At 38.5% G+C, this 13251-nt stretch overlaps 1 protein-coding gene and 1 pseudogene across 1 annotated transcript in view; one reads left to right on the top strand and one right to left on the bottom strand.

Annotated features, from left to right (window-relative positions):
- The window catches only part of NCOA3 (nuclear receptor coactivator 3), a 143570-nt gene that overhangs the window by 50383 nt on the left and 79936 nt on the right, over positions 1–13251 (bottom strand). The gene's annotated exons all lie outside the window — the stretch shown is intronic.
- LOC131486475 (U2 spliceosomal RNA) lies at positions 3781–3876 on the top strand (annotated as a pseudogene).

The following is a 13251-nucleotide window of genomic DNA, read 5'->3' as shown; positions in this document are numbered from 1 at the left end:
TAAAAGGAAGGTGAAGAAAAGCTATGACTGTCAGTAACAATACTGATTATATCAAACTATAACCTGCAGCAGAAGAGGGAGTCACGCATCTCTCCGATACCACAGTTAATACTTCAGAATGGAAACCCGGACCTAGACTGAAGGCAGGGTGGAAATGGGAGGTGACAAAAAAAGAGCTAGGGTGCCAGGCCAGGGAGAAGGGGACACATGGAGGGCACCAAAAGAAAAGGGAAAGCTAAATTTCCTATTTAAGATGCAAATTGTAAAGAAAAATTCCCAAATGTATTTGAAAACTGATCTGAGAAAGATGACCGAGGGGGCACAGGGGTGGCTCATTCGACTAAGCATAGGACTCTTGCTTTCGGCTCAGGTCATGATTTCATGGTTCACGGGATCGAGCCCCACGTCAGGCTCTGCCCTGGCAGCGTGGAACCTGCTTAGAATTCTCCTACGCCCCACCCCGGGCCCTCCCCTGCTTGTGCACACTCTCTCTCAAAATAAATAAATAAAATTAAAAACATTTCACTTTAGAGGGCACCTGCGTGGCTCAGTCGGTTAAGCGTCCGACTTCGGCTCAGGTCTTGATCTCGCAGGTCATAAGTTCGAGCCCCACGTCAGGCTCTGGGCTGACAGCTCAGAGCCTGGAGCCTGCTTCCCATTCTGTCTTCCTCTCTCTGCCCCTCCCCTGCTTGTGCTTTGTGTCTCTGGCTCTCAAAAATAAATGTTTAAAAAAAGTCACTTAGCAACTTAACTAGCCTAAATTTGAAATTCTTTTCACTATTTATCACTCTTAATAGAATGGCTTCCTTTTTAACTGCCAAAAGGGAAATGGGGGGAAAAACTGAAACTCAACCTTCTTATATTTCAAATTCAGAGAGAGCTATTTAAGGAAAAATACATCCACAATTTACGTGGTACCTTCACACCGCAAGACAGGCTTATCAGAAGCCCGAGTGAAAACTCACATACACAAAAAACCAAATTTCCGCTTACTACCCAGGACCCAGGTATCAAAGGCCTTACACGATTCAACCACATCTAGAAAGGAAAAGACAGTGGGATCACAGCTGTGCACGGCCAATTTATCTTCAGAAGTCAAGGCATGTCTCCTGTTACCTTGCAGCCAGTCAGTGCGATCTGCATATCAATATATCGAAGGGTAGCAGTGTCTGAAACCCGTATCAACCACTAAAAGGTGTTATTTTAATTAACAAGTTTGCCAACGCAGGAATTTCACAGTTTTATCCTAGAATTCTTTTTAAAATATTATCGCAATCTATTTTTAAGGAAAATTTTAAAAGGGTAAGAACCAAGAATAAAAATCATGCAATTCCAATTCTATTTATGTCACCCTCCTGTAAAATAACTAGGTCTATAAAAACCTTTTCAAAGAGCAGAGCAATATACCAGTAGTTGATTAGAAAAAGATAATTTCTACAATCCAATCTTCTACATTAGGCCCAAATTTTATAGGAGAATGAAAGAAATGCCAAATACCACATTATGTAATAAGAGTGCTACCTAGAATACAGTAGGCACATTTTTACTTGTAATAATTTTAAAGTATGAGAGATAAAATTCCATGGGAGTGGATTAAATTCCCTACACTATTGGTCTTTAGGTGTTTGTGTACTCACATAGAAGTTTAATGTTGAGGCTCATTAAAGACTGAAATTTGGTTTCATTAATACATAACGGAAAATAGATTTAAATCTTAGGAACATATGCTGAGCATGTGTGCACACGCAAAGCTTTCAAAGTTACTTTAAAATGTGAAAATGAGTAAGGCTCCTGTTATCCTTGATAAGTGTCAGCTGCCATGCATTCATGTCCAAAACACACTATGTTTCACAAAGCAGAGTCCCAGAACAGGCAATTTTGAATCCACCAGCTGCACGTAATGGTTATACATAGCAAATTCTATTCAAGGTCAGAAGTTTAGAGGGTTTCAATATCAACTTCAAAATAACGCAGGCTTTATACGTTAAATATTACACAGGTTCAAAAACATATTCTTATTAAACAAAGACAGAATCATAAGAAAGTAATTACTCTAAGAGTCTGGCATATGATAAGGCCATTTATAACAGTGGTATAAACTGGACTATTTGTACAGCAGTTCACTTTTTAGATCATTGAGCTGATTAAGTGGGCCAATTATATTTCTTTTTTTTTAATGTTTGTTTATTTTTGAGACAGAGAGAGAGAGCAAGCAGGGGAGGGGCAGAGAAAGGGAGACAGAGAATCCCAAGCAGGCTGGGTGCTGTCAGCACAGAGCCCGATGCGGGGCTCACACTCTCAAACTGGGACATCACAATCTGGCCGGAAATCAAGAGTCGGACACTTAACTGACTGAGCCATCCAGGTGCCCAGGCCAATTATATTTCTTAATCTAGTTACACAATTAAGTACTATAAGAGCTATGTTATTAGCAATGTGACAAATTTTTTCTGTCTGTATTTTCCAAATCCAATAAAACTGCCCTCTTTATGCATCTTGACTGTAAACAATTACTAAAAAGTTATCTCCATCCATTTTCACCAAGAGCTTTACAGTGACGGAATTAGTGTTTAGTTTGTTGCTCATGTCAAAGATGATCTTACAACTTTAACAGTTCTCTCTACATATTTTGAAAGACTCATCTAAAGCAAACCAGCTTAACTTTCAGTTTTTGACTTTAATAATAAAAACACAACCATCACTAGTAATTTTCTTTTTTTTAATGTTTATTTATTTTGAGAGACAGAGAGAGAGAGAGAGAGCTAGAGAGAGCAGGGGAGGGGAGAAAGAGAATCACAAGGAGGCTCCTTGCTATCGGCACGGAGCCACATGGAGCTCGGGGCGATCTCACGAACCATGAGATCATGACCTGAGCCAATATAAAGAGTGGGATGCTTAACCAACTGAGCCACACAGACACCCCACTAGGAATTTTCTTTTAAAAGCATTCCTGTATCATGGCACCTGGGTGGCTCAGTCAGGTAGGCATCCAACTTCAGCTCAGGTCATGATCTCATGGTTCATGGGTTTGAGCCCCACGTTGGGCTCTGTGATGACTACTTGGAGCCTGGAGCCTGCTTCGGATTCTGTGTCTCCCTCGCTCTCTCTGCCCCTCCCCGACTCACGCACGCACGCTCTCTCTCTCTCTCTCTCTCTCTCTCTCTCAAAAATAAACATTAAAAAAAAAAAAATGAAAGAGCATTCCTATGTAGTATAGGACCTATGCTCAAAAAAGTTACTTTTTAAGGGCACCTTGGTGGGTCAGTTGGTTAAGTGTCTGACCTTCAATTTCAGTTCAGATCACGATCCCACATTTCATGAATTCAAGCCCCACATCAGGCTCTATGCTGACAGTGCAGAGCCTGCTTGGGATTCTCTCTCTCCCTCTCTCTCTCTCTGCCCCTCCCCTGCTTGCGCGCATTCTCTCTCTCTCTCTCTCTCCATCTCTCAAAAATAAAGAAACATTTTTTTTTAAGTTACATTTAAAAAAAATTTTTTTTAAATGTTTATTTATTTTTGAGAGAGACAGAGACAGAATGCAAGTGGGTTAGGGGCAGAGAGAGAGGGAGACACAGAAGCAGAAGCAGGCTCCAGGCTCTGAGCTGTCAGCACAGAGCCTGATGTGGGACTCGAACTCACGAGCTGTGAGACCATAACCTGAGCCGAAGTCGGACGCTCAACCAACTGAGCCACCTAGGTGCCCCCAAAAAAGTTACTTTTAAAGTAAATTGCTGTTTGATTGACATTAAAATATTTAAGCTTTTAAATTATAAATGTATTATCGCTTCTCGGCCTTTTGGCTAAGATCAAGTGTAGTATCTGTTCTTATCAGTTTAAATTATAAATGTATTAATATTCTCTTACATATCATCATATAATTATCTCTACACTTTACTATAATACCACTAGTAAAAATCTTCCTCTCACAGGAGACTCTCTAAAGTATTAAGACCTTAAAATACATACACACACACACACACACACACACACTAAAAAGGGGCTGAGGGACTAAGTTTGGTCAGATTATCTAAAATAAAATAACACATTTGCCACTTGTAACCACAGCACTTTATTAGCCCTAAAACAGCAGATCCACCAAAATTATGGCTTTCATGGTAATTTTTTTTACTTGATGTTATAAGCTTAAGAGCAAAATTTCTGCATGTACTGCTATAATATACTCAAGCATCTCACAAACATATTTAATGGACAAATAGAAAAGTGCAGATGGGTTTGTGTATGAACTTGGAATTCATTTTTAAGAAAATCTTTAACACAAATCTTCCTGACATGAAAATGATATGGTGCTGGAATTAACATTAGCCCTAGAATTAGCAGCTGAATCCTATAACAAAGGCAGAATAAGGTTTTAGAAAACCTGGAGGTAACTTCAATTAACATGTTATTTTTGAAACCCAGGAATGTTTGGCATAGAGAACAAACCTTCTGAGGTCAGTGCCATGAGAAAAGTAATATTATTTTTCCATAAAATTCTTTCATGGCAGCATAGAGATCTTACCTCAGTACAACAGGTATATTCTTTCACAGCTTCATAGAGATATAATTCACATCCATAGACTCACAGTGTCCATTTCAATGCCTTTTTTAAATATATTCAGAGTGGTACAACCATCATTACAATCTATTTTAGAACATTTTCCTTATCCCAAAAAAGAAGCCCAGTACCCCTTAGCTGTTACCCCCCTCCCGTTTTTTCCCCGTTTAACCTCATAGCACCTCTGCCCACCCCCCACCCTAGGCAACCACTAATCTAACTTTCTGCTCTAAAAAATTCACCTATTTTGGACAATTCATACAAATGGAATCATAAAATATCTACTCCTTTATGACTGGCTTCTTTCACTTAGCATAATCCTTTCAAATTTATCCATGTTACAGCATACATCAGTAGTTCATTTTGTGTGTGTGTGAACACTTAATTGTATAGAAATACAATTTTATTTATCCATTCATCAGCTGATGGGCATTTAAATTGTTTCCACTTTTTGGCTATTATGAATAATGTTACTTTGAACATTTATATGCAAGTTTTTATGTGGTCACCTACATTCTTAAATGAGAAACCATGAGTGCTGGTAAGTGAAAACAGATTTTTGATGCTATATGCAATGAAGCCTCCAAAATTTGCTAGTAAACAGGAAAGAAGCAGGTTCTTTAAAAACACTAAAAATGGGGCGGTTCAGTCAGCTGAGCATCTGACTCTTAATTTCAGCTCAGGTCAGGATTCCAGGGTTGTGAGATCAAGCCCTGCATCAGGCTCCACAGGGCATGGATTCTGATTAAGATTCTCTCTCTCCCTCTGCCCCTCTCCCCCATTCACACTCTCTCTCTCACTCTCACTGTCTCTCTCTCTCTCTCTCTCTCAAATAAAAATAAGATAAAATAACTGGAGACCAACTGTGGGATTTTTATTATGATTAATATGGTAAGCACGCTAATGGAAAAAGTAGACAACAAGCAAGAAGAGATGGGTAATGTAAGGAAAGAGATGGAAACTCTGAGAAAGAAGTAAATGGGAATATTAGAAATCAAAAAAAAAACTAACAGAAATGGATGCCTTTGATGGGCTCATCAGCTGACTGGACATAACTAAAAAAGAAAAAAAGAAAATCCACGAATCTGAAGATTAATACAAGCTTCCAAAACTGAAATGCCAAGAGAAAAAAAGAAAAAGAAAAGAATATCCAAGGATGGTGGAACAATTCTGGAAGGTACGTTATATACAGAAGGGGAATACCATTTACATGAAATGCAAGAAAAGGCACGATTAGTGACCTACAGTAGACAAATGGCTGCCAGCTATCAGTGGAGTGGACTGACTGCACAAAGCAACAAAAGACCTTTTAGGGGGTGGTGAGAGTGTTTTATATGATGACTGTGGTAATGGGTTATATTTATGAAAACTCAGCAAATTGTAATTTTAAGGTTGGTGAAATTTATTTTATGTAAACTATACTTTAATGAAGTTGTCCTTTAAAATCAAATACTTAAACTCATGTAAGGAAAACAGCAGTGCATATTGCCAATTGTGTGGTAAGTAATAAATGACTGGCATAAGATAAAATAAATTAGCTAATTAGAGAGGGCTATTTCAGTAAGAAAACTTACCTTTTCTAAAAGAGTTCTACACAAAAAGCAAATTTATTACATCAGCAGTTAAAATCAAGTTTATGTTTAAAAACTTTAGTGCAATAAAAATGTTCTTGCAACAAAATACACAAAAATGTTCACTGAAATTTCATTCATACATCAAAACCCAGGACATTCTAATGACCATGAATCCCAATTTTAAAAAATAAAGTCATACCAAAAAAAAAAAAAAAAAAAAAAAAAAAAAAAAAAAAAAAAATATATATATATATATATATATATATATACATACACACATATATATAATATAGTAGTGGCACAAATAAATTATGCACAATATGGTTGGATCTCAACTTCGGAATCAAAAGTTTTTTAAAAGCAAGTACATTAATTTTTTTGTAAAGCTAAAAACAAAAACTAAACATGGCTCATGAACACACACATGTGGTTTTAAAGTTTTTAAAATGCAAGTGAATTATGACAGCTGTTACTTCTGGGACAGAAGCAGAAAGATGAGTAAAACGGAGAAACACACACACAGGGAGCAGGTGCACCTAACAACCTTAAGCCAGTTCTTAAGTTCAAGTAGTGGGTTCATAGATGTTTTTCGAAGTACACTTCATAACACATATAATATATACTGCTATTTATATAAAATATTGTATAATTTTAATGTTAAATTTAAAAACACTAATATACTGGGGCGCCTGGGTGGCGCAGTCGGTTAAGCGTCCGACTTCAGCCAGGTCACGATCTTGTGGTCCGTGAGTTCGAGCCCCGCGTCGGGCTCTGGGCTGATGGCTCGGAGCCTGGAGCCTGTTTCCGATTCTGTGTCTCCCTCTCTCTCTGCCCCTCCCCCGTTCATGCTCTGTCTCTCTCTGTCCCAAAAATAAATAAAAAACGTTGAAAAAAAAATTTTTTTTTTTAAATAAAAACACTAATATATTAAGAATGTTAAGGGCACCTGGGTGGCTCAGTTGGTTGAGCATCCGACTTTTTTTTTTTTTAACGTTTATTTATTTTTGAGAGAGAGTGCAAGTGGGCGAGGGGCAGAGAGAGGTGGACACAGAACTTGAAGCAGTCTCCATTCAGGCTCTGAGCGGTCAGCACAGAGCCCGATGTAGGGCTCAAACTCATGAACCCTGAGATCATGACCTGAGGCAAAGTCAGACGCTTAACCAACTGAGCGTCCTGTGTCCGACTCTTGATATCGGCTCAGGTCATGATCTCATGAGATTGAGCCCCACATGGGTTCTAAACTGAGTGTGGAGCCTTCTTAAAATTCCTTCTCTTTTTCTCAAAATGAATAAACATTTAAAACTAAACTAGACTAAAATAAAATAAAATAAAAATTGTTAAGTTAATGTTAAGTGAATATACACTTCATCTAATATTTGAGCTAGATATTGTGTGGAAAGCATTCCATTTATTACTCTCATTTCATCCCTACCACAGCCCTCTGATATGCAAAGCAGATAAAAGTAGAGTTCAAATTTATCGCTCTTTTACATGAGAAGAAAGATTATAGGAAACAAAATAACTCTCTCAAGGTCATGCATCTAGTAAGTGATGGAACTAGAAACTAAATCCAGGTCTTTCTAATATCAGAGTCCAAGCTCTTAACCATTTCAACTAAAAACTAAACAGTTTACTCCTTCTTTCTGAGTGTAACTTTTTTCTGAGTGAAATCTGAGTGTAACTGCACTGTCTACAGCTGTTCGAACACGTGCCTTTCAATAGAACCGGCCCAGCGTTAAGTTTCAGTAAAAAGTTACTGTTTTCTGGTCACATTAATTAAAAATTCCTACCAGTCTCGGGGCGCCTGGGTGGCTCAGTCAGTTGAGCGTCTGACTTCAGCTCAGTTCATGATCTCGCAGTTCGTGGGTTTGAGCCCCGCTTCGGGCTCTGTGCTGACAGCTCAGAGCCTGGAGCCTGCTTCAGATTCTGTGTCTCCCCCTCTCTCCGCCCCTCCCATGCTCATGCTCTGTTTCTCTCTCAATAATAAATAAACGTTAAAAAAAAATTTTTTTTAACTCCTACCAGTCTTTAAAAAAAAGAAAACAGTTAAGACTGATGGATGGCTCTTAGGTGATCACCAATAACTATAGATTCTTGACTCATCCCTGTACATGTCTTTGAAAATAGTTTTAACTATCTTCACCTTATCAACGTTTTTATTTAAGTATAATCAGCATGCAGTGGGGGAAACACAGGAGGGTAACTAAAGGCTCTGTAATGAGGAACGAGATCCATCAATCATAGAAACTTAAACTGGAAACAACCTATGATGTTCTATAAAACAAGCAAATTGATCCTTATATAAGGAAACTGATGATGTCAAGTTGAGACTCCTAGCTTCCAAGCAAAAAAAAAAAAAAAACACCCCAACTCTGACAGACTGGGTTTTCAAGCTTTAAATTTAAAGGTTGTTATATCTCAGCAGGCAATTGATGAAATTAACAAATGTCAATTTTTCTACATATGTAAAATAGAAACCTAAAAGCAGTTTTCTTAATTTTTTTTTTATTTTTATTTTAAGTAGGCCCCATGCCCCATGTGGGGCTTGAACTCACACCCCTGAGATCAAGAGTCGCATGCTCTACCAACTGAGCCATCATGCACTCCCTGAATTGTTGGTTTTTAAATACTAGCTGCTTTACAAGATATCCATGAGCTGGATTCATTTTAATTATAAGGCATAATAAAACAGAATTTATCATTAAAAGTTATCTTTAAACTTTAGTAATTCAATTTTGAACTAAACTGAAGGACAGAGATACAGTCCTTACAATTTAGAATGCCATTCATATGCTACTAATATTTTTAACATCAAAATTCTTTAGAAGGTTATTACAGAACTTTAGAAACTAGAATGTTAGTAAAATGAGACATAAAGGCCCTTAACTACCCTGACCTTGGCAATGTCTTCATTTCTTTATCCAACTACACAGTGCTCTCATTTTAATTAAGATGACACAAAAATTGGTTTGAGAAATTTTCATGAAGTAAAAGACACTGGTAAGAGACTATACTTCAAAGAGTTAATTTCCAAGATCAGGAGATACCATAGCCTGAGAGTCCAAAAACTCATGGTTTTAAAACTTCTGTCGTTAAAGATGAATTTCTTTTGAATAACCCTACGCATTTTTTCACTGCTGGGGAATGTCATCTCAAAGATTAGCTTTTTTATTTTTAATTTTTATTTATTTATCCTGAAAGAGAGAGAGAGAGAGAGAGAGAGAGAGAGAGAGAGAAAGAGAGAGAATGCATGCACGTGAGCAAAGCAGGGACAAGAGAGAAGGAGAGAATCTCAAGCAGGCTCCACGCTGTCAGGGCACAGGCTGCTGTTAGCGCAGAGCCAACAGGAGGCTCAAACTCATGAACAGCGAGATCATGACCTGAGCCAAAATCAAGAGCTGGACGCTTAAGCCACTGAACTACCAGGTGCTCCTCCGTTAGCTTTTCTTAAGGCCCTTTCTACAGTGGGTCAGGAGAACAAGATGAGATGTAAAAGCATTTTATTTTTGAATGTTACTCAGATTGGAAATGACAGAAAAAGTAACTGACCAGGAAAGAAAAAAAATTTTTTGAAGAAAAATGGACAGAGCCTTAAGTATATGTAATATATCAAGGGGCACCTGGGTGGCTCAGTTGGTTAAGCAGCCGACTTCAGCTCAGGTCATGATCTTGCCATTCGTGAGTTTGAGCCCCGCATCGGGCTCTATGCTGACAGCCCGGAGCCTGGAGCCTGCTTTGGATTCTGTGTCTTCCTCTCTCTGCCCCTCCCCGGCTCATCCTTTCTCCCTTCCAATCTCTCTCTCTCTCTCTCTCTCTCTCTCTCTCTCTCTCTCTCACTCTCTCACTCTCTCACTCTCTCACTCGCTCTCAAAAATTAATAAACATTAAAAATATATATATATCAAATGGTCTAACAAACATGTAATCGGAGTCACAGAAGTCAGAATGAAGGAGAAGAAAAAAATACTTGAAGTAATAATGGCCCAAACTTCCTCACCCAACTTTTTCAAAACACCAATCTAAACACTGAAGGAGATCAAAGAATCCCAAGGAAAACAAATACAAAGAAACCTAGACCAGAGTCTAACCATTTAAAAACAGAAAATCTTAAAGGTAGCCACAGGGGAAAAAAGACCATACATACATAGGAACAAGGATAAAAGTCACCTTTTCGGACACAACAATAAAACAATGGAACAACATCTTTAAAGCGCTGCACTACCTTCCGGTGGGGACTACCTCCCACGAGGACATGCCCCTTACAAAAGACTTGCTCCGTTCCTCCAGGGAAGAGAGGCAGCACCACAGGAAGTAGCACCTGGTGCGGGGCCCCAACTCCTGCTTCATGGAAGCGAAGTGCCCAGGATGCTATAAAGCCACCGCCGTCCTCGGCCATGCATCAACAACAGTCTTGTGTGCTGGCTACACCGCTGTCTTTTGCCAGCCTCACAGAAGGAGGCGTGTTCAGACGGAAGCAGCACGTAGCACCCTGAATCGAGATGCGTGGGAAATCACTCAAGAAACATTTCAGATAGATAGATAAAGTGCTGAAATAAGAAACCGTCAAGCCACAATTTTACAACCAGTGAACAGTCTTTCAAAGTTAATGTGAAATAAAAACATTTCCAGATAAAAGTTGAGACAATTATCCACAAACACTTCAGTAAATAAAAGGATATCTATCCTTCGGACTAAGGGGAAAGGACAGCAGGTGAAAACTCATACATAAGAATGAATGAAGAGCATCAAAAGCGTCTTTTGCCAAACAGGTGGTTGGTTCTCTTTCCTTCTGCGATTTGCTCTCAAGTCTAAGATCCTCACGGACAAGACAGCACAAAGTAGTTTTAAATCTTGATATTTCGGGAAACAGACTCTGGGGCTAATAAACTACCGAGCTAAGGGAACTTCCACAACTTTACAAATGTACTAGAGGACAATTTAAAATGTGTAGATCTCTTTATACACCTAAAGGAGATGACTTCTTTAGAGCAGACTACAGAAAAAGATGAATAAGCAAAACAGAATTACATAGGACTGAATGAAATTTAGTGAAGAAATTTAACTGCTGTTTGATTTGGATTATTATTTAATGTTTTCTGATGGGTAAATGAGAAAGCCCCTTTTTCTTTTTCATCTACCTCTAGCCCTCAATTTAACAAATTACACTTAGCCAAACTAAAAACACTTTTGCTTTTAATTTTTTTAATATTTATTTTTGAGAGAGAGACAGAGAGACAGAGAGACAGAGAGAGACACAGACAGAGCACATGTGGGGGAGGGGCAGAGAAAGAGGGAGACACAGAATCCGAAACAGGCTCCAGGCTCTGAGCTGTCAGCACCGAGCCCCACACAGGGCTTGAACCCATGAACCGAGAGATTATGACCTGAGCCGAAATCAGAAGCTTAACCGACTGAGCCACCCAGGCGTCCCCAAACTGAAAACACTTTAAAGTGGCACCTGATTCTAACTCTTCAAATGTCAGAAGTGGATGCGTGCATGTGCAGGCATGCTCCTGAATAAAAAAGTAAAGACTCTCCTCTCTACTTTCCATGCCAATAATGTTAATTGCAAAGGTTTAGTAAAAATTTGTCAATCGATTTACCAGGGTAATTAATTGGACAACTGAGACCATTATCTTGAATGGTCATAACTGAGAGAACCATTCTCATTTAATCAGGCATGAAAAGCCCACCATTAACAAACAAAGACTGCGCATAAGTCAATGCATATGAGCCTGGCACCTATTCTTAGTTTTTAGGAACCAAGGTGGAAGGAAGGTTACGTTCAGAGAGGCCCAAGACTTAGTAACTTTAGGGAACCTGGAAAAGAGATGATTTCCCTCATGGTTATACGTGAAATCTGGTACCGAGAGTTGGTTTGGATTGGTTTCCTAGTCCCGAGATACAAGAACAAATAAAAGAGACTTTGAAACATCAACCCTATCTTCCTCAGGAAAACTTTCAGACAGAAATTAATCCTGTAGCCTCAAAAGTTGCTCCATAAAATATGCACAGGGGCACCCGGCTGACTCAGTTGGTAGAACATGCAACTCTTGCCTCTCAGGGTCATGAGTTCAAGCCCCACATTGGGCACAGAGCTTACTTTAAAAAAAAAAAAAAAAAAAGGCTCAAAGACACTTTTAACAAATACATATTTTTGCACCTATGTTAAAAAATTAAAAAAATTAAAAAAAACACTGTAACTCAGCCAAAGCATGAGGAGAGCCTTTTTTTAATGAACTCAAGAATCAGCTACGGGACTTCTGCTTTAATTCGAGAGAGTAACAAACTCTCATCCGACTGTGAACAAGACAAATCATAAGAACAAACTATATTCAGATATCAGAGAACAGGCAGTGAAAAACTGTTGTCCCGGAGATTAGGGAAACATTTGAGGAGAAAGGGGCAACTGCTAGTACCCAGTCTTTTCTGCCAGAAAGCAACTTCCACATCACAGCACAGAAAGAGGGACCCAAAAAGAGCCCCGCAATCTTGAATTGACAAGACAATGACCAGAATTCAGGATGTCCCAGCAAGCCAAATTCTGCAGAAAGTTTCTCAGAGTGATTGAAAAATTGTAGGGATTCACAAACTGATTCTGAAATTAGTATCAAAATGCAAAAGCCGTGGATTAGCCAAAGCAATCACCACCAAAAAAGAAGCTGAAAATTTCACATTACTTACTTTCAGACCTTACTATAAAAGCTATAGTAATCAGGACAATGTATGTGGGCATAAGGATTGATCAGTGGAAGGGAAAAAAGACCAGAACAAGATCCTCATGTATACAGGCAGTTGATTAAGTTACCAAGACAATACAATGGAAAAAGGTTAATCTTTCCAATAAACAGCTCTGGAACAGAATATCCACATTTTAAAAACTGACCTTCAATCCTTTCTTCACACCATACACAAAAATTAAATCAAAATGAATCACAGACCTATATATAAAAGCTAAAAGTATAAAAACTTCTACAAGAAAACAGAAGAGAAGATCTTCATAACCTATGGGGAGGCAAAGATCTCTTAATACATCAAAAAGCACTAATCACAAAAGAAAAATCTGATAAACTGTACTTGAAAATTCAAAATGCCTGTACTTCCAAAAAAATTAAGACAATA

The sequence above is a fragment of the Neofelis nebulosa genome, chromosome 9 (assembly GCF_028018385.1).
Source record: "Neofelis nebulosa isolate mNeoNeb1 chromosome 9, mNeoNeb1.pri, whole genome shotgun sequence".
NCBI classification, from domain to species: Eukaryota; Metazoa; Chordata; class Mammalia; order Carnivora; family Felidae; genus Neofelis; species Neofelis nebulosa.
The sequence above is the reverse complement of the archived record's forward strand: the minus strand, read 5'-3'. Positions and strand labels throughout refer to the sequence as shown.